Raw genomic sequence first — 20524 nt, forward strand, 5'->3', positions numbered from 1 at the left:
ACTTAGATAATCTCCCCATAGCTTTGTCTGCTGAATCTTAAAAATGCATCATCTGTCTAAACCAGGCAAGGACTCATATACAGTACTTAAAATAAAAGACCAGGTACTAGAAAATTTACTGGTTTGAAAGAACTCCAGGGAGATGTGAGCAAGTCTACCTCCCAGGTGATTCTCATCTATTCTTCCAGGTAGACGAGGCTCTGCATACCTCCACAAGTGGATAGATTTTGAGTGCTTCACCTTTTATTGTTTCACCAGGAAGGACAAGAAGGACCATAGAGCTCAGATGAACTTTCAAGAGGAAGAAAGAGCTTTCCCAAGATCTCATAGTCAGATGACAGAGGTTTCATACTGTCATTCTAGATCTGTGTTCCTTCTCTATCTGCTATATTAGTTCAAACCTACTGTTCACCTATGGTATAAATCCATTCAACCAAGTGTTTTTACTTTCTTTTGGGTGGTATTGAAGATTAAATCAAGGACCTTTCATATCCTGTGTAATGTAACTTCTACTAAGCATAATCACCAGACCCAGATCTTTTTTAGTTAGCAGAGAGAAGAGATTGCTCTCCATTCTTTTCTTGTATCCAAGGGAAGTCAAGCATAGCAAAATGCCATTGACTAAGGTGCTTGAATAACAGAAGTTTGTTTTCTCAGTTCTTGAAGCTGAAGTCCAAGATCCAATGACAGCACAATATGGTCAAGTTCCAGTGAGGAACCTCTTCCTGGCTGGTGGATGGCTGTCATCTCACTGCCTCCCTATCTCTATGCATGTAGGGAGAAGGAGGGGGAAAGACAGAGAGAGAAGCTCTTCCTCTCACTATAAGGCAACCAATCCTATGAGATTAGGAATCCCACACTCCGGACCTAATAAATGCTGTTATATTCTAAACTGGACCAATATATCACACCTGTAATCCTAGCTACTCAGGAGGCTGAGGATCTGAGAATCATGTCTGAAGCCAGAGACTCATCTCCAATTAAACAGCAAAAATGCTGGAGCAGAGGTGTGGTTCAAGGTGCAGAGAGTCAGCCATGAGTGAAAGAAACTGAGGAAGATTTAATTCTGTTCTCTCTTTGTCTCTCTGTCTCTCTGTCTCTGTCTCTGTCTCTGCCTCTGTCTCTCTGTCTCTGTCTCTGTCTCTCTCTCTCTCTCTCTCTCGTCTCCTTGTGTCTCTCTTAACACAAGTCCCTGAGTTCTAACTCCAGTGTCATCACATATATATCACCTATCTCCAGTTATAGTCACATTGGAGTTCAGGCTCTAATATGAATTTGAGGAAAAAAGAACACAGTCCAAAAAGGAGTATTGGTATTTTTCATCAATGCTTTCTTATCTTGTTTACTCCCCATCACTTAATGATTTAACAAAATGGGAAACACCATTTAACAAAATGCGAAAGAGGTTCACATAAGTTAGTTGGCTGGCCTAAGATCATAGAATCGTTAAGCAACAAATCAGAACTCAGCTCCTGCCTTTTCCACAGAGCTTTCCCAGTGGCCAGGATGTGTGTCTCTGTTGCTCACCTTTCAATCACTGCTCTTCTGAAGTATTCACAGACATCACAAAACCACATGGCTTCTAACAAGGTCCTCAGAGAGTCCTTCTATAAGGGTCGAATACTGTAATGCTTATACCTGGCTGTCTAGCACATTAGTGACTTGAACTCCATAGAATGCAAACAGCTTAATATGTCATTTGTTCCCATGAACACCAGCAGTGGGGCTTGAGAGGAGACTCAGCTGTTCTTATGGTAAGCCATCTAGTTTTTAAAAACCCATAAAGAAATAAATGATTATGCACGGTGCCAGAGCACATGTATTTTGAACAAGACAATGTTATGTTAAAGAATGTTGAAGGAAAATCCTGATGGAGATTCATTCAATGAGCTTTTCACTGAAACTTATAAAATCAAATGTTAAGAAATGTGCCCTTCCATGTGAGATCTCAGGGATTCATCAAATATAAAAGTCCAAATGATTGTGAAATTGCTACATGGTTCTGGGTATAAACTTAAAACACATATACTATAACATAAAGCCTTTAAAATGATCAGTCATAGTCACTCAAATATACACTTATCCTTAGTAATTTTTATAGGTGAGGGCATTAATATTACTGTAGAAGAATTACTTTAGAGGTGCACATACAATAACGATTAAATCTTATAGGTCTTTCATTAACTTTCAAATACTGAAAAAAGAACGAAGCAAATATTTATTAAATCTCAGCCATAGGCAAATGGCAATTCCTTATATAAATCTTAATGCTTTTTTTTCTTAAGAATTTATAAACAAGGCATGGGTCCACAAATTCATTATTAGCATATGTTAAAAGGTTACCAAATAATTAAGCAAATGTTTTTTAGTATATTATTTAATAGAATATGACCATTTGGTAGTGTATAAATAACTCATATAAAAGACAGGGGGAAATAAACACATGCATGTATCTATTTAAGAAAAGTACCATATCCTTATCATTTCTATTGATATGGGAATATACACTGGGAAGTAGAGCAATCCTAATTTGCCTTATTTTTGGAACTGAAAAAATCATTTTGAGCAGGAGAGACCAGTTGGATTTCAATAGCCAGGATTACCCATCTTGCAATCCACGGGACATGTTCAGATGTGCTTTCAGGAGAACTTAGTCCACCCACATTAAAAGCAGGACTTTGCTGATACACAGAACAAATACAACAGAAAATACATGCAAAAATCTCTGTTGTCTCTCACCTCTCTCTCTGCCTCCCTCCTCCCTTTTTCTCTCTGTTTCAGTTTGAAAGGGTTTTTTTTTTTGAAAGATTAACATCCTCCAACATGCATAGACTCTCAAGAACATTTTTTAAGCCAGAAGTAGGCTTTTTGTTTTTGTCACTTGCTCCGAATTTTTCCCCTAAGATGAAATACAGGAAGCCAATTCAGGGCAGCTAGTAAATTCAGTCACTTTAAGGGCCCCATGCTTTCCCTCTTCTCCTCCTCCTATACAATTCTTGCTCCTACTGAGAAGCATAGCAGCCAGATAGAGGACAAATGTGACCTGGGGTTTAAGTGGAAGTTTTAGCCTACCTGCGGGGCTCTTATTCAAATAAAGCTTCCTATTTTACTTCTCCTGTGAATGGCATATGTGTTAGAGCAGGAAGCAAATAGACCAGGAAAGCACATCTGTCACACGTTCACTCTTTCCACACCATGACTCTAGGGACGCCATCTTGTCTCTGGAAGCTATTAGTCACCATCATCTCCCAGTTTGCAGTTATTGCAATAAATTTATTATTTTATTTGACAAATAACTCTGCAATTGACCTCTGAAGATTAAAGAATTTAGAAACTCAGTGGGTTAGAAAAGATGCTATCCCAACTGACAGAAGACTAGACCTTACCTTATACAGGGCGAAGATGAATGAGGTGTGCCTAAGTGCAAAATCACATCTGTAAGCTTTCTCACAATTATCCTGGGAGTTTCGAGGAGTGAATTCCTACCTAGAATAAAAGGACTAAAGACAAAGAAGCAGTATGATCAGTAGATGGCATGTAATTTTAGGGAATGTTGAAATTGAATGTATAGTATTTTTGTTAACAAAGGAGTGTTGTTCTTTTTTTTTCTATTTTAAAGGAGGTTATAGTAATGCATCCAGAAATGGTGCACTATTGGCACCTTGCTCTACAGCTTTGCAGATACTCAGATAAGATTTCCTTGATAAATCTAATTTTAGAAAGACTTACTCTGCCCCCCATCATTCCCACTGTGGGAAATGTGGGAGGGTAAATATTAGAAAATCCAAATCAGCTTGGCTCAAATCTGATTTAAGGGAGAGATATTAATCCAGAGACTTAAATGAAGTCTCACTGCTATGAACTGCATGCTTGTGATACCCTCTTCTACCACCTCAAAATGTATGTTGAAAACCCATTTCCCAAGGTGATGGCATTAGGAGGTAGGGCCTCTAGAAGGTGATTAGGTTATGAGGGTGAAGCCCTTGTAAATGAGGTTAGTGCTCTTATAAACAATGCCCCAGAGAAATATCTTCTCCCTTCCACCAGACCAAGTTAGAGTAAAAACATCCATATAGGAAGCAGGCTCTCACCAGAGACATTATCTGCCAGTGGCATATCTCAAATGCAGAATCTCCCACTCTGCAATTTCTTCTCTCTCTGTCTCTGTCTCAGGGCCTTTTGAAAGACAACATGATAGACTTTCAGATTTGCCTGTGTAGCAGAGGACAAGAAACCAAAGGGAAATTCATTTTGTTCTACCCTGGAATGTATGTGATTTCATAAGATTAGAGCAAAGGGATGATAAGCCAGATGATACGGGGAATCATTGGGTGAGCCACTCTGTGAACTTATGGCCTCCCATGGAAGCCTACTCTGTCTTTGGTAGATGCAAGTGGTAAGGGCTGAGTTTGAGTTTCTATAGCATTATCTGAAAGCTACATGTCATAGAGACTGCAGTGAGGGAAGGGCCACCTTTGTGGGGATTGGATAGAATCTCCAAGGGAGTAAAGTCTCAGACTCAGTCCCCTTGGATTTGAATCAACAGCCTGCTAGCTGTAACCTTGAACATGACCTTGAATGAAATAATCTCACAAGAATATAACCTTTGCCACTTTGTGCCTCATTTCCTTTATGTAAAAAGAGCCCAAAGGAACATAGACTCTGTGGTTTCCCTCATTGGTAATAATTAGTACATGTCTAGGAAAATCCTAGTAGAAGATCACAATAGCTCAATAGCTATGTACACATGAATATATAATATGATGCTAAGAGAAACAAACTCCAAGTAATGAAAATAAGTGGTTTATCATTGTTGTTGTTGTTATTCAACATACCATGTGAAATTATATCTTTTTCTTTTGTTTTTCTTCCCCATGATTTTGACCCTGCTGTCACTGTAACTGATTTTGGTGCCCTGGATATTGTATATACATTTATCGAAACTAGGGAAGGGAAGGGGAACATCAAAATGGAAAGACAGACGGTAAAAGTCGAACCAATGCAACAGCAATACCTACAAGACAATATGCTGTAAACCAACTAAACAACTGTGGGGGAGGAAATTGGGGAGGGGAGAGGGGGAGAAAAATGAGGGAGGAACAAATAAGTGATAAGAAATGTACTCAGTGCCTTACATATGAAACTGTAACCCCTCTGTACATCACTTTGACAATAAATAAATAATTTTTGAAGAGGATCTATTAAATCTACCTATCTCATGGGATGATTCTAAGGATTAGACAGGGCAACACATAGGAATGGCTTTGCACAGAATCTGGTACATAAGCCCTCAAAAAAATGTTTGCTGGTGAGATTACCATCACCACTATTAAAATGAATAGAGGAACACAGTTTGGAATCCAACTGTGTAAATGCAGACATAAAAGTCATAGTGGCTCACTAGTGTAATATCAGCTACTCAGGAGCTAAATATCAGGAAGGTAGAAGTTTGAGGCCAGCTTGAACAATATCTCATCTCAGCTATATGGGAGATGAAAATGGTAACATCACGTTCCAAGGCAAAGCTCTAGCAAAAAAAAAAAAATGAGACCATGTCTAAAAATTATCCTATAAAGCAAAAAGAGCTGGAGGTATGGCTCTAGTGGTAGAGTGTTTGCCTAGTAAGCACAAGACCCTAAGTTCACATGCAAATACCATCAAAAAAGTGAAAAAGAAAAAAATCTCTACCACCTTCCAACCCAAGTGATCTTGATCAAATTATTTAAATTCCTCAAGACTTAATTTATCTAGAGGATTAGGACAACAGGGGCAGAATAAAATGTCTCTAGTTACCTTTTTTTTGTCCCAGACATTTGGAATAGGCACCTCTCAACTTAAAGACAGTGTTCATTGTCATATGTGAAATGCCTGGGGGAGTCCAGGTGAAAGCATCCATCCAACAGATCAGCCATTTCATTAGTTTAGCAAAAGCCTTTCAGGGTAACTTCAGGTTGAGTGTAGGTAAAAGCACTAAACAGAGAAGCTATGGAGAGATATTCAGCATACTAGAGCTCAAAGGTAGGATAGAGGCAGAATAGCCTTGGTTATAAAGGTAGTCACTCCCTAACTAAGGTGCTGACCTTCTTGGGTTAGTGTGGGATTCCTATCAGATAGTGCCGTGAGACTCAGCATCCCTCAGAGGCCCCAGGTAGAAAATTCTGTGAGACTTTTATCTCCAAATTATGACCAAAAGTAGAGGTGATTTCAAGTGATAAAGTACCAGAATGAGTACAAAAGCTGAACGAGAATGCCCAGTAGCAGAGTTCAAGCCCTAATACTGGCACACACAAAAAGAAAGCAGTGGAGAGAGGGGAAGAGAGAGAGAGAGAGAGAAGGAAGGAAAGAATGAAGGAAAGAAGGAAGGAAGGAAGGGAGGGAGGGAGGGAGGGAGGGAGGGAGGGAGGGAGGGAGGGAGGGAAGGAGGGAGGGAGGGAGGGGGACGAACAAAAGGGGAAGGGGAGAAAGGGGAGAAGGGCGCAGGGAGGAAGAGAAGGAAAAGTGAAGAGTTAATAGATGGGAAAGTGAAGAGAGAAGGGGAATGAGAAAGGACAGGAAATGGAAAGGGAAAAGAGAAAAGGAAGGGAGGGGAAATGAAAGGAGAGAAGAGGAGAACAGAAGGGAGAAGAAAGAAGTAAAGTGAAGAGAAGAGAGAAGAGAACTCTCAAAAGAAATTTAGGATACAGTCTTCCTGAAGCCAACTTTAAGATTCCACCAGACTCAACAAAGAAGACCACAGGAACAATTCTTCCCTTGCCAGGTGAAAGAGTATGAGGGCTCACTGGCTCCTTCCAGCCATAACTCCCATAGTAAGTGATCCCAGTTACCTGGGCAACTGGGCTGGGAGTGAGGCAGAGCTGATGGTTCACACCAACTTTCAATTTTAATGTGAGCAAGTTTAATCAGTTCCTAGGCACAGCCCGCCTTTCAAGTCTCCGAAGATATCTCAAGGGAGAGAATAACACTAAGAAACACAGAAATCTTTTTTTTCTCTGCTCTGCAGGCATTTGTCACAGTGCCAGTTTCTAAGTGCACAAACTTTTGGCAGGGCAAATCAGTTTGATATACTTTTCCCAGGGTTCAAAAAGAAAAGATGAACAAAGAACTTGTGACTTCAGGGGGAACAAAGGTAGCCAGGAGTTTATGAGGTTGCTCATCTTCTTTGCATTCCTGGCAAAGAGAAAAGGAAGGAGCAAGAGTGGGAAGAAATTACCTTGAAAACAGCTTCTGAGGCTGCAGGTTTGGGGCCTGTGGGCATTTTCTAGGCTGGTTGAGAGGTTTGGGTTGTTTCTTGTTGTTGTTGGTGGTGGTGGTGGTTTTGTTTTGTTTTTTGGGTTGTTGTTGTTGTTGTTTTTCAGGTAAAGCAGAGGGCAGCTCCTGTCAGCAAAGAGTGACACTCCCAACTTTTGTTTTGTTTGGCTTTCTATTCCCTCACCTCCCTATTTTGGTAGGGTATGACTCATATAAAATTGTTTCTCTAAAGATATTTGGGTTTTCCTGTAACAATATTTCTCAATGAATTAAGTCAAATGGGAAAAGCAAAAAAAATAGTGTTTCCTTTGATTTTTATGAGAACAAACAAGATGGCATCTAGTTAAAACATTTTAATGCCTGGACCTGAACAAGCTTAGCAATGAGTTTATTTCTCCCAAGGTAAGAGTTTTTATAAGCACATGAAGATTTGAACGTTCAATAACAAATGTCATGCAGATGAGGATGAGTTTCAATATTGGCCCTGTTTTGACAATCTGTTCTTGCTTTCCTGTAGCTCTGTGATGTTTCCTGTCTTACCATCTGATTAAGAAAGACTTCCAACAATGTGACTACTTTTCGGCAGTTTACTTCTCTGGCTATGTGCCAGGAATTTGAGATGGAAGATGTAAAAACTCATCATCAGTTTTTTAATGGAACTGGATTAAAGCCAAGAAAATAATAGCACCAAGTCAAGTGCTTTCGATGGTGTTGCTCCAATGACATCATAATTGGAGTGGAGTTAGGAAACCTCACAGGATCCCAGTTGTTAGATGCACTAATTTTTAAATGCACTAATTGCTTTCTTCTCACTGGTGGCCAATTTATGAAGGAGCAGAACATTGCCTGGAGTGTGTTAATATCTTTATTTGTAGGTAGAGGGTAGAAGAAATGGTGACTTCATTTCCCTAGGCTCCTACTAATGTGAGGCAGGTGAACAAGGCCAAAGTCAGACTGACAAACTTTGCTTGGCAGTGATACACAAAGGTGCACTGGAGCCCATGGCAGGTCCAACCCTACAGGTTCAACACTCTAATCATGCTTGTTTTCTTAATTGACTTAGAGTGATGAACTTTTAGAGACTGACATGAACCATGTACTCATGAGACTAATCTGAAACACCAATTTATTAATGCACAATCATAAATATACCCCCTAAATCTCAGAGTGGCTCTTTGGGCATCATCAAACCATATTTTCCTCTAGAGGAAAATTCAAATGGGAATATAAATGACATTGATGGCACAGCTTGGTTCAGAGTGTCATGTGAGATTGACAAAAAACACTACAGAGGAATAAGCTATTCTAGTCAATCCTATTTCTTGAAGTTCTCAAAGAAGACAGGACAGATCCTCATGTGCCCACTACTGATATTCTCATTAGTTAGCATACTAGCCCTTATTTAGAAATTCAAGTAAATCATATTTAATGATTTAGTGACCATTAAGACATCAACTTTAATGATAATACAATAATCCCTTTAGGCATGTACTGAGTAAATTATAGAAATAGACTTAAAAACTTTACAAAATACTTTACTGTCTTTGAGAGCATTTAGGGAGAAGGTCCAGAGCCCTTGATTGAATTTGGGAACTAGCCTCAATCTCCTCTAGGAAAACTAGGGGGCTTAATAGACAGCACACAAGTCAGACTCCATCTTGAAGACTTAAGTAGCTCTGCCATAAGCAAGCTTGTCCACATGTGTGTTTTCTTTCTGTATTCACCTTTAGATGACATCTTCTGTCCTATTTGAGATGGAGTCCGGCCATGCCTAATGTATTCTGTGCTTCCGTAATACCAGCCAAAGGGAGAGGCAAGATGCTTTGTAGCCACAAATGGTTCATGTAATTATATTTGGCCAATGATAATCATCTAGCAAAAGAGAAAAAATATTTTTCATCCCTGTTTCTACTCAAAAAGTGGCATTTAAAGGATCTTCGGACATAGAGCCATCCTATAGGATAATAAATGGGATTCTCACTGAGGGAACTATTTATAAAAGCCAAGCATATAACTAAAGCAATTCACTTTCCCAGTATCCAAAAGGTAATAAGACTAATACCAAATAATTTTTAGGGTTTTTTTTCTCCTGAAGTAAATATATTTGTTTACATGAATTTTTTCTATTCAGTAACAATGAAAGCAACAACTAATATTTATCAAGTACTTAGTGTTTCACCCTCTATCTTGTTCTAAGAACAAAAATTCTCCTGAATATTTCATGATTTAAGCTTAGCAGGCATCAGGGTGATTAAACAGAACAAAGTGTTTGACTTCTGGCTGCCTCAAATTGACACAGCTCATAAATGCATATCTATTGCTTAAGCCAGAGGATTCTGGCCCTAGAGCTAGTCTACTTCATTACTAAGCACTGAGCCTCCTCAAAACTTCTAACTTTAAAGACTTGTACAATTTGGTCTAACCCATTATGTCCATTAACACTGCCTCTATAAACCTGAACTGAAGTTCTTAGTTTTTTTCTTTTGTGACAAATAAAGCAAATGTAAAACTAGAACAACTGTTCTGATTCTTAGTGAATGATTTTATCATCATGTCAGCCAAGATTGAAATCTCTAGTTCGAAACAAGTCTCCACCACCCACATTACCTTCATTGTTAATATTTATAACATGTGGTGAAAAGGTTTAGAACTCAACTTCATTGTTCCAACAAAAATCCACATTCTTCCAAATTGGCCAAGGATCTTGCTTCTATAAGACCCTATTCCTCAAATGTGGGCTACTTGCCAGCGTGTCTGACAAAGTGAGTCTCAAAATCTGAATGTTATCAGATCATCTTTTGGCAGGCTGAGGAGAGTTCCAAGTGGCAAATGGACTACTAGAGCTGCATCTCCAAAAAATAGAATTCTTTCACATTTCTATGTAAGAATTTAACCAGATGTTCATTGTGTGGAGAACTAGCCAAACAAACTAAGAAAGTATCTGTTCATACCTAATATGAAAAGAACCTACCTTAACAAAATTCCAAATAACTCAAACCATTGTGTTTCAGAAATATTTAGCAGTGATTTCTCAAAATTAATATTTAACTTTGTGAAGATCATCCCCCAAACTTGACATTCTTGTTAAACAGTAAGTCAAAAGTCTGTTTTCAGTTCTTCCTGAATTTCCATTTTTGCAAGATATTTTGTTGGAGTGAATATGCCATTTTCAGCGGCCTCAAATCACTGATCAGTCACTGTCTGACTGTAGGAAGCAATTATCAGTTTGTATGATCTTCTGCTCTTATTTCTCTTAGTATCTAGAAGGAGAACATCAAAGGGGATACTGTTACAGGCATAAAAAGGCCTTTATTTTCTCATCAATCTCTCCAAGCCTAGACCAGCGTTTCTCCAATCTTAAAAACCACATATATACAAGAGAACCAAATTGTCCTGCCACATAAGCTCAGAAGACAATTCTATCTTGTTGCCCTTTTGGTCAACAGTCACTTACTCTGTCTTGTTCACCCTGTTCCCATCTCATTTGATTTGCATGTAATGCTAAACTTGAAATGCCTGCCTTTAGGACAGACAGAAAGAATTCAGACATGGTGGCTCACTCCTATAATTCAGACTGAGAGGAAAAAAAAAATCAGGCCAGATTATGCAAACAATGCACAAGACCTCATCTTAACCAATATAAAATGGAGTGTGGTAATGGTGCACACCTGTCATCCCATCTACATGGGAAGTGTAAATAAGAGGCTTCTATTCCAGGGTAGCCCATGCATAAACATGAAAAATAAACAAAAAGAGCTGGGGGCTGCATGACTCAAGTGGGAGAGAGCCTGCCTATAAAGCAGAAAGCCATGAGTTCAAACTTTAGTATAGCCATTATTCAGAAATAATTCCACAGTACTGATGTAATAAAAGCGATACAAATGCTTCCCTAATCAGTACCTAGACTTTAAAATCTGTTCTGCTCAAATTTCCAATCATTATTTGTTACGCTAAGAAATCATTAGGATTATCAATGGCATATGAAAGGAAAATCTTTTACCTTCAACTTCCGTTGTCTAAAACAGTAGAAAGCAAATTCTCAATGAGTAAAATCTGATTAGGAAGCATCGCTATACAAAGCCTATTTTATAACGACCAGTCTAGTCAGGCTAAATGTTTCTATGTCCACAACCTTTACACAGAGTTCTTAGTTTAGATCTAAAAACTCATCAAGGATCCATCCATATAGCTTAACTTCCTATCTCACTAATTACAATAATGAACTGCTTCCTAAAATCTCCATGGGGCCTTCCAAAGGACCAGCTGCGATAGCATTTGAAGCCTCTTCTGTGACGGAGATGTCACCTGGACAGAGACCTGGCCCCCATAGGACTAGCACAGCCATTGTGACTATGTACAGCAGATACATGGCTTGGGGTGGGTAGAGCCTCTACTCTAGTGTCAGGAGGAAAATACCACCTATTCCAAGCAGAGATTGCACAAGATCAAGAATTAAAAACAGCCCACACTACAATGATAGCCCAAAGGACTGGAATCCATATCATATATTCCAGATACCTCTATATGAGAAGAATATGAGGTCACTGGAATTCCCACAAAATAAGTAAAGAAATGACCCAAAGTGCTACTTTGGACTGGTATGAACCAGAAAATAATACTGATCCTTTAATAATCTATTACTATATAACAAGCCAACAAATATTCAATGGCTTCAAACACCAACTTGTTTTTTTCTTTCCAGTTTGGCAGTTCTTTGGTTTGACTGGGCTCAGCTGGGTCATCCTTCTGCTCCTTTTACTGGGGGGGGGGGGAGAGGGGGGGAGGGGGTTGTTTTTATTTGTGGGGTTTTTTTGTTGTTGTTGTTGTTGTTTTGGTCTGAGACAGACCAGACTTGAACTAGGTATCGGATGCTTTTGCTTAATGGCAAACACTCTACCACCTGAGCCATGCCTCTAAATCTCTGTTTTTCTTTTTTGGCTTTCCTAGTACTGAGGAGTCAAAATCAGGGCCTCCTTCATACTAGGCAAGCATTGTGTCATTGAACTACATACCTAGTCCCCTCTGCTTTTGTATAATGTTGAATGTAGCTCCCCTTAACCAGGATTTGATCCAACTGGAATACCCAAGACCATTCACTTTCACAGGTGAAAGTTCATATTGGCTTTTGGTAAGGCATTTAACTGCAATGCTTGAACACAATGTTTGAATACAACTCCCTTGGCCCAAGTCAGTCTTCAACATCATTTCCCTGTGCTTTTTTGTAAAGCAGCCATAGGTTCACTCCAAGTTGAAGGGAGTAGAAAAATAACTCCTATTTGTAAATTGGTAGCTATCTTTCATATTTATAACCCCTGTCCCTTAACTGGGTTCAAGAAGGGGGAGAAAGAGGCAACAGAGAACTGCAATATTATTAACAACTGGAGTGGGACAGGACGAAATGGGGTTAGGGAACGCTGGACCATCACACACATCCTGGCTCTGGTTGCTCCCCAGTCTTCCTTTGCCTTAAACTCCATTTTTCAGATGCAGTCTCCACATGTATATTACCTTTTCTATTTCTTTACATGATACTGCTGGACAGAAAACACTGCTGTCTAGTCAGGAAACCACAATTCGTTTTTATCTGTTTCACTTTGCACTAGATGTTTTATATTCCCAGTGGCAGGGGTAGAGAAACCGAGACATGTACAGCCCTAGGACAATTCACTGACTATACATCAGATTCATCAGCAGGGAGGTTGTTTTTTTTTTTTAAATCTCTACTCCCATGCTGTAGTCTATGAATCAGTTATCTTTGAGTATTGTATGAGCATGAAAGCATGCACTCCTCAAGTGATTCAGATATGCACCATGTTGTTGGAAACTCCTACTAAAATGGTTACAATTTAAAAATTAACTTTGTGTGTTTAAACTATCAGGGGGAAGGTTCTTGTGGAAAATGAATGTAACACATTGATTCACATAATTTCCTTAGTTAATCTGTGTATGGCCTTGGGACTAAAGTTAAATATATACCCCATTCAAAATGGGGTATAATATAAATTTAAGGATGACTATTGTGACGGAAAACTGAGGTCCAGTTGAAGCCAGCTGTTGATGGCTCTTCTCTGTGTTGGAGGTGAGGCCTGTCCAGAGTTCTGGGCTGTTTAGAGCAGCTGCAGAGCATAATAGCCATGCTGTGGAATCCAAATGGAAAGATGAACATTCCAGTATCAGCACCGTACTGTTCTATCTGTACAAGCTCAGCTCACAAGGTTTTGGAACCCAGGCACAGCAACTATGAGCATGAGAGCAGCCCAGGAACCAGCACTGAGCATGGATGTAAGGAAAAGGAAAGACCTGGGAGACAATGGAAACCTCCTTCCCATAAACAGTGTCTGCAAGCCTGATTGGATGCCAACCATAATAAAGAAGGAACTTTAGTTATCCACAGAATCAGAGCTCCTAATGGCAAAGGTGATCATATTCTTTCTGTGCCTCAGTTTCCCATATAACAAAACAATATCAGAGACTTACACTCCTGCTGAGTGTGCTGTGAAGATGAATGAAGGTGCCGTGAAGATGAGTGAAGTGTCTGAAATTCTCTGAGAAGAATTTCTCAGACTGCCAAGTAATGACAAGGTACTGCAAGAACACTTTTGCAACTGGTCAACTTGGTTTGAGAGCCTCACTCTAACTCATTGGAATTACAAGATACTGAAGAAAGCCTGTCTCACAGTATATACCAAGACAGTCCACAGATTCCCTCTAGATGCTGACAACTTATGAAAAACAACAACAAGAACAACAGAAACCATCATTACTGGCCATGAGATGAAGCTAGCCTGTTTTCCTGGACAGGAAGGCAATAGCCAGCAAGGTTCCTTTCCTGGGCTGACAGCCATTTCTATAAAGCCATGTGTTTTTTTTTCAGAGCAGTCTATGGTGACATAGCAACCCAGACATATGGTGTCATTATTCAGCCGACACAAATTTGACACTTAAGTGAATTTATTATATTTTGCTTTGCTCCTGGTGCCTGAAAGGCTTTGCCACTGTCTCTTCATAGGCCTTGTCACAGATGTTGATGTATTTTCCTCCTCCACAGCCAGGTTTTACTGTGGAAACTGATACAACTTCATGATAGAATTTCTAGATGAATTATTCACGCATTGCATGCTTTCTGCACAGAGGGGCTTGGAAGAAATCCATACTATTCAATAAATGGTCTTTCTAATCCTCTTTAACAGAGCATTCTGTCCTGATTTTAACTGTTTCTATTATCGCCTCTGTAATCATATTGTTGTGGATAAGGTATTTCATAGTTGATAGCTTCGTTAAAACATTCACAGTACTTCACATTAGCATGCAGCAAAACTGCCCAGACACTATGATGAAACTGATCCATTCAGGCAACAATAAACCATATGGACCAAATTCTCATCAGCTCAACTTTTGCTCACTCAAAAAAAAAAAAAGGAAACATTGAAGTCAATTCTATTTCCAATGATTTATAGAACAATTCTGAGATATCTCAATATTTGTTGTTTTAGAGGAAACGGGCCTCTCTTAATGCTAATACCATCTGCACAGATGAGTTTTTAATTGAAAAGACTTTTCAACTTGATGGAAAAGAGTCAGATGAACTCATCACTGGCCTCAGAGAAAAGATTAATGTAACAAAAACATGTCAAGCTGCTTTAATACCTGGAGAAGCCGTCAGGATACCTCCAGTGACATTATGGGCTATGGTGTATGGTAGTAACTAACCTTAACATGACACAGTAAGCCCACTGAAGAATTAACAACTCTAATGACAGTTTTTAAAGTATACTGCTCTGTTGACCTTTAAGATTTAAGACTTTGCTTGAGGGTCATTTCTTGACCTATTTTTTTGTTTTGTTTTGTTTCATCGCTTGTCTAAATTCCAAACTGAAATAATTTTTCAGCATGATTTGGTGAAATTCCACATGGCTGGAAAGTTTCTGTCTTTATGTTAGTTTTAGTTTTGTGAAATGCCTCAGAAATCCATGTTTTTAAAAAGAAGTATCTGCTTTGAGAATTTACTTTCTGTTCAAAGAAAACTGGCATTCTGCATTTTCCTTAGAACAGATGGCAAAAGAATTGCACGAAAACACAAAGGAAGGTGAAATTCAAGCTAATGATTATTATGATTCAAGCAACTTCAGGCTAAGGGCAGTTGATTGCATTTATGAAGCTTTGAGGTCTAGCCATGCATAACTTCCCTCATCTGCTGTCTATGGCTCTACTCTTTTCCCAGCCTCTCAAAACCTCCTCCTAACAGTCATCTTAGGCCACAAGTGTTCACATCCTCTAACCCACACACCATTTCCAATCCTTTTTTTTTCTGTTTTTGAAATGTATCTTTTCTTTTAAGACTCTTTCTACTTCTCTGCTCTACTCCATGCTCCCGTTGTCTTTATCCAGGTATTGATGAAATCTATACAACCTCATCCTCTAGTCTTTTAACCAATATACTATCCTGCCATACCCTAGAAATTTCCTTCTTCTAGTTCTGCCCCACATATTATTGTTAGAATGATCTCCCTCGTGTATGAATTTATTTTCATCTCCCTCTGCCTAAAACTTCACAAAAGTTTTCTCTTACCTAGGGAATATTCATTTAAGATTTATTATATATTACAAATATTAGTATTCCAGGCACCAGTGGCTCACACTTGTAATCCTAGCAATCCAGTAGGCTGAGATCTAAATAACTGTGGTTCAAAGCCAAGCCAAGCAATGAAGTTCATGGCTCTCTTATTTCCAAGTAATCACCAAAAAGCTGAAGTGGAGCTGTGGCTGCAAGGGTCTAACACTAGCCTGGAGCAAAAAAAAAAAAACAAACAATAATAGTAAAAACTCAAGAACAGAGCCCAGGTCCTGAGTTCAAGAGATATAGTTACCTAGCTAGGAAGTTACTTCTTTATAGATGAGGTCACTAGGCACAAAGTGGTTAAGTGGTTGATTTGCCTAGGGCCATGCTCTTAACCCTGTCTATGCATTTAGCCAGTATCCTATGCTGCTTCACCTTGGAATAATCAGCACCTACATAATGCTTTCTGCTTTTAGAAGTTTTTAATCTCTTTGTGATTTGATCTAACCCATCACTAGTCTTAATTTGTTTTATCTCATTTCAGTAAAAGAACCCCTCTTCCAGTGGACTATTCTACTATGTGCTTATATTTCTATCTCTTGAACCATTACCTGTGAAGTTTTTCTTGACTTGTCTCCTTCCTAGTTCCCCCACAAGTCTACATGTCTCAACACTGTAGAACTTCTCCCTATATCATCACATAGTAGAGAATCACTCAGTATTTTCCAATCATTCATCCACTCATTCATTCAGTTACTTTTTCATTCAAGACATAATTTCTCTATACTTTCTTGACTGGCTCTGAACTCTGGGCTAAAGTGTTCCTATTGCCTTGGTGTAGCCTCCTGAGTAGCTGGGGCTGTTTGTCCATGCCACTGTGCCCAGAAGTAGGAATTTTTAAATACATTAACATGTGCCATTCTATTTTGTTACCTGCTTGTCATTTGTCATGTGTGCATATACATATGCATATAAATGTATTCATTTATAACATATTCACAGAACATGCATTGGTTTTATTTTTAACAATGTTGTCAATTTGGGAAGTCAGATATTGTTTCTACTTTCCTTGTATTTCTCTTCAAATCAAGTCCAACACTGTACCATCAATCCTCACTAAATGCTTGCTGTGTGAATGGGTGAGTTATTAAAATTACCCCAGGAAATGAAGATCTGTGGCTTGAATTGCCAAGTGTTAAAAATGGCACCACTCAAAAATATATAGTCAACCACACATTAAAAAGTACTAAGAATAACTCAATATTTCTTGTATGGAACAGTTGCATTTTCTTCTGAGAATCCATATGTTAAAGTCTCAATGTATTTCCCACATGAGCACTTAAATCCAGAACTCACAGTGTACCTGGCTTTCAACCAAGTACATTAGTTATTTTGGAATTGCAGAATTAATAGTCATTCTCCCACTTGCAGATCTACCTCAAATAAAATTGTATTTCATTTGGATTTAGAGTTATAACTCATAAATTCAGCTACAAAAAGCTGCACAAAGCTACACAGCTCTGTAGCATTTTGTATCTCATGCCTATGCTTTAGAAAAATACTGGCAATTATGATGATTAGCTTATTATACATAAAGAGAAATAAATCCGTTCTCTCACTATATAGAATGTGGGTATCAAAATATGGATTTCACTTATATTAAGGGCCAAATGGCATAGTAATACTGTGATTTATAGGCCAAAGGCCAAAGTCATATGCAAGTTCAGGAAACCATTTTAGCAATCCAAGCAGATGCTTCTGAACAGAGTCACAATATGTAATTGTTAAATATATTCGGTTAAAAGCAGAGTCAAACAATAAAACTACCAGAAGTTACTTTTATATCAAGCTTTATAAAATTTATTGTCCATTTTACTATTTCAAAAAATATGCTTATTAACAATAGAAAAATTCAGAAAGTAAAGATGAGAATCAACATTTCAGGGACAAAGTGAGGCTCAGCCCTAAGCAATATGACACAACAATGAATTTGAAAACCACAGACTCAAAAACCAGATTTGGGACAGGAGAGAGAAAGAGAAAAAATGAATTTTTAAGTGGTTTTAGTACTAAAGAAGGTATAAAAAGACTAGCCAAACATCAATAGGACTTTTATGTAGCAGCTATAGATTAAAACAAAACAAAAAAAAGAAACAATTTTTGCTTAACATCTCATAGAAAGAATAGTTGCTTGCTCTCTCTCTACCTCTGTCTCTCTGTATCATTTCCATCGCATAACATTTGAGGGCCTTCTAAGAAAGGAAGATGGCATGATCTCAATCACATCAATATCAGTCTATAGATGCAAATATGTAACATCCTAGAAACAGTCAAACTGAAGACTTGGCTTTCATTTCTATGATTCCCACTTCAATGGTTGTCTCATATTTTATGACGTAGTAACTGAAAATTAGTGTAGTCACTAAATGGTTTGGCCATCTAAAAATGCATGTATCCCTAAGCATTAATATATCCATCTCAATCCAGTGCATTGCACCCAGTGGTGATGGAGCTAGAAGTGCTTCCTAGAAAGGCTGAAATTTGGTCTGAAACTTATAGGATAAATTTCTTTACTACACATGGTAGTAAATGAAAAAATATAAAGGAAGTAGTTTAGGGAGACATGCCTAAGAAGAAATTAAGTCCCAGGATATCTGTAAGTATTCATGACAATGTCTAAACACTGGATTCTGCCTCTATGCTGTCATGCACTGCATTAAATAAACAGAAAACAAACATGAAGAGTAGAAGATGCCTTTGCCTTTGAAGTCTATAATTTAGTTAAACAGTAAAAAAAGCACATACACATGACAGCCACATAGTAAGATAGGACAGTATTTGGTTACATCCTAGGATCTCTAGCTTTTCCAAGACAAGTATGAATCACTTTGTATTCTTACCCCATCTCTTACCCACAACTCATCTTACTGATGTGTTTGCATAAAAAATGATGCTGTGAATAATTCTTATAAAATTTTCCACTTGTTTGTATATTGAAAAAATTATAACATTGAGGACAATGCAATTATCTTAACAGATGGACAGAACAAGAGGCCAAACTTAATATTTCTCCATATTTATAGCAAATGCCATGTAGTCTTGTTTCACAACAAAACAGACCTCATGTTAGAGGTCATTTTCTTTCTGAGTACCAAAAAAAAAAAATCTTTGTTACTTTTATACAAAGCTAAACATGAAAAGGAGGAAAGAGAATCAACCACAAGTTGAAGCCAAACCACAGGGCTAGATTTACAATTTACTTACATGGCTCTTCCTCCACAGAATCTAATTTTCTAAATCTGAAACAATATTATTGGTACTTTCTACCATTTTGTGAAGTAATTTCACACAAAAAAGTGAGTTTCTGATGCACCTTCAATGGGCCTTCAGAAAAAAACCTACATCAAAAATCTATATACCCCTACTGAAGGAAATGCTGTGATTCCCTAAGATATCCGAAACTCAGTGAATAGTGATAGCTGTATTCCTTATTAACAAAATAGAGTCTTTGAGTTTTGTTTTCAAAAATGTAAAATGATTATCACATGGAGCATTCATTTTTCCATAAGTTACACTTTGCTACCTGATTCACAAAAATGAATCAATATCTTAAATATTTTAATGCAAAATTGGAAAACCTCTCTTACTTTTTTTCACTTTGAATCTCTCTGTCTAGCTCAATCCACAAAAAATAATAAGAAAGACACTGCTACAATATGCACCAGTATTGTACTGTAAATACTTATGTGTTGAAGTTCCCCAAGGAAGCAATGTCCAGGGGTGGATACTGGAGAAAGTAATTGGATCATAAAGGTTCTCCTCTCTTCAGTGGAGGTCATAACTGAGTGGAAGGTTGAGAGGTGGTGGGAACTGTAGGAGACAGGGCCTGGTTGGAGTCATGAGGTTACTGGATTTGACTTCTTAAAGGGTATATCTTGGCCCATGTGTGGACTACTTTGTTCTACCTCAGCCATTATGTTCTTTCTCAACCCAGTCTCATAGCAGTGGATCCAATCAACCATGGACTGAAACCATGAACCAAAAACCACCTTTCTTCTAAATTATTTTTCTCAAGTATCTTTGCCACAGCAATGAAAAACTGACTAGCATGTGCTATATAAGACAAATGTGATAAAATTAATTATTCTATTCAAATGGAAAAGAAGAGGAGGAAGAAGTGGAGAAGGAAGAGAGGAAAAGCAGAAGGAAGGGGAAGAGGGAGGGAAGGAAGAAAAGAGCAGGAGGAAGAGGAGACTATGAACATGAGCAACATACATAAAAATTCCTTCATTTAGGTCTTTATTCTTCAGCCTCTTCTCTAATTTAGAATGAGTCTGCTTTAGATGTGTGTTAGGATGATTCACTCCTTCTCAGGAGGCTTACGGGAGTTGTTTCAAACAGCTCCCAGACAAACATGGGACAAGTCTTTCCAACATACTGGAATCTCATAGAGCACACAAAGTTGAAGCTGAGACTCTTCCTGTAGTCATAACCTATAGATTTATAACCTATAGTTTCATGATAGGGTCCTTTCATCTGAAACACACTGCTTGGAAAGAGAAAAATATTTTTCTAAAACTCTATCTACTCTTCTGTAGTTCTAGAGAGGATACACACACCAGCTTATACAACCAAATTGAACCTTGTAGTCTATTCCCCCCCCCCAATGATTAAAATGTTTGTTATTCATTCCAGAAGTTCCATTATGAGGCATAGGTG

The sequence above is a fragment of the Perognathus longimembris genome, chromosome 12 (assembly GCF_023159225.1).
Source record: "Perognathus longimembris pacificus isolate PPM17 chromosome 12, ASM2315922v1, whole genome shotgun sequence".
NCBI classification, from domain to species: Eukaryota; Metazoa; Chordata; class Mammalia; order Rodentia; family Heteromyidae; genus Perognathus; species Perognathus longimembris.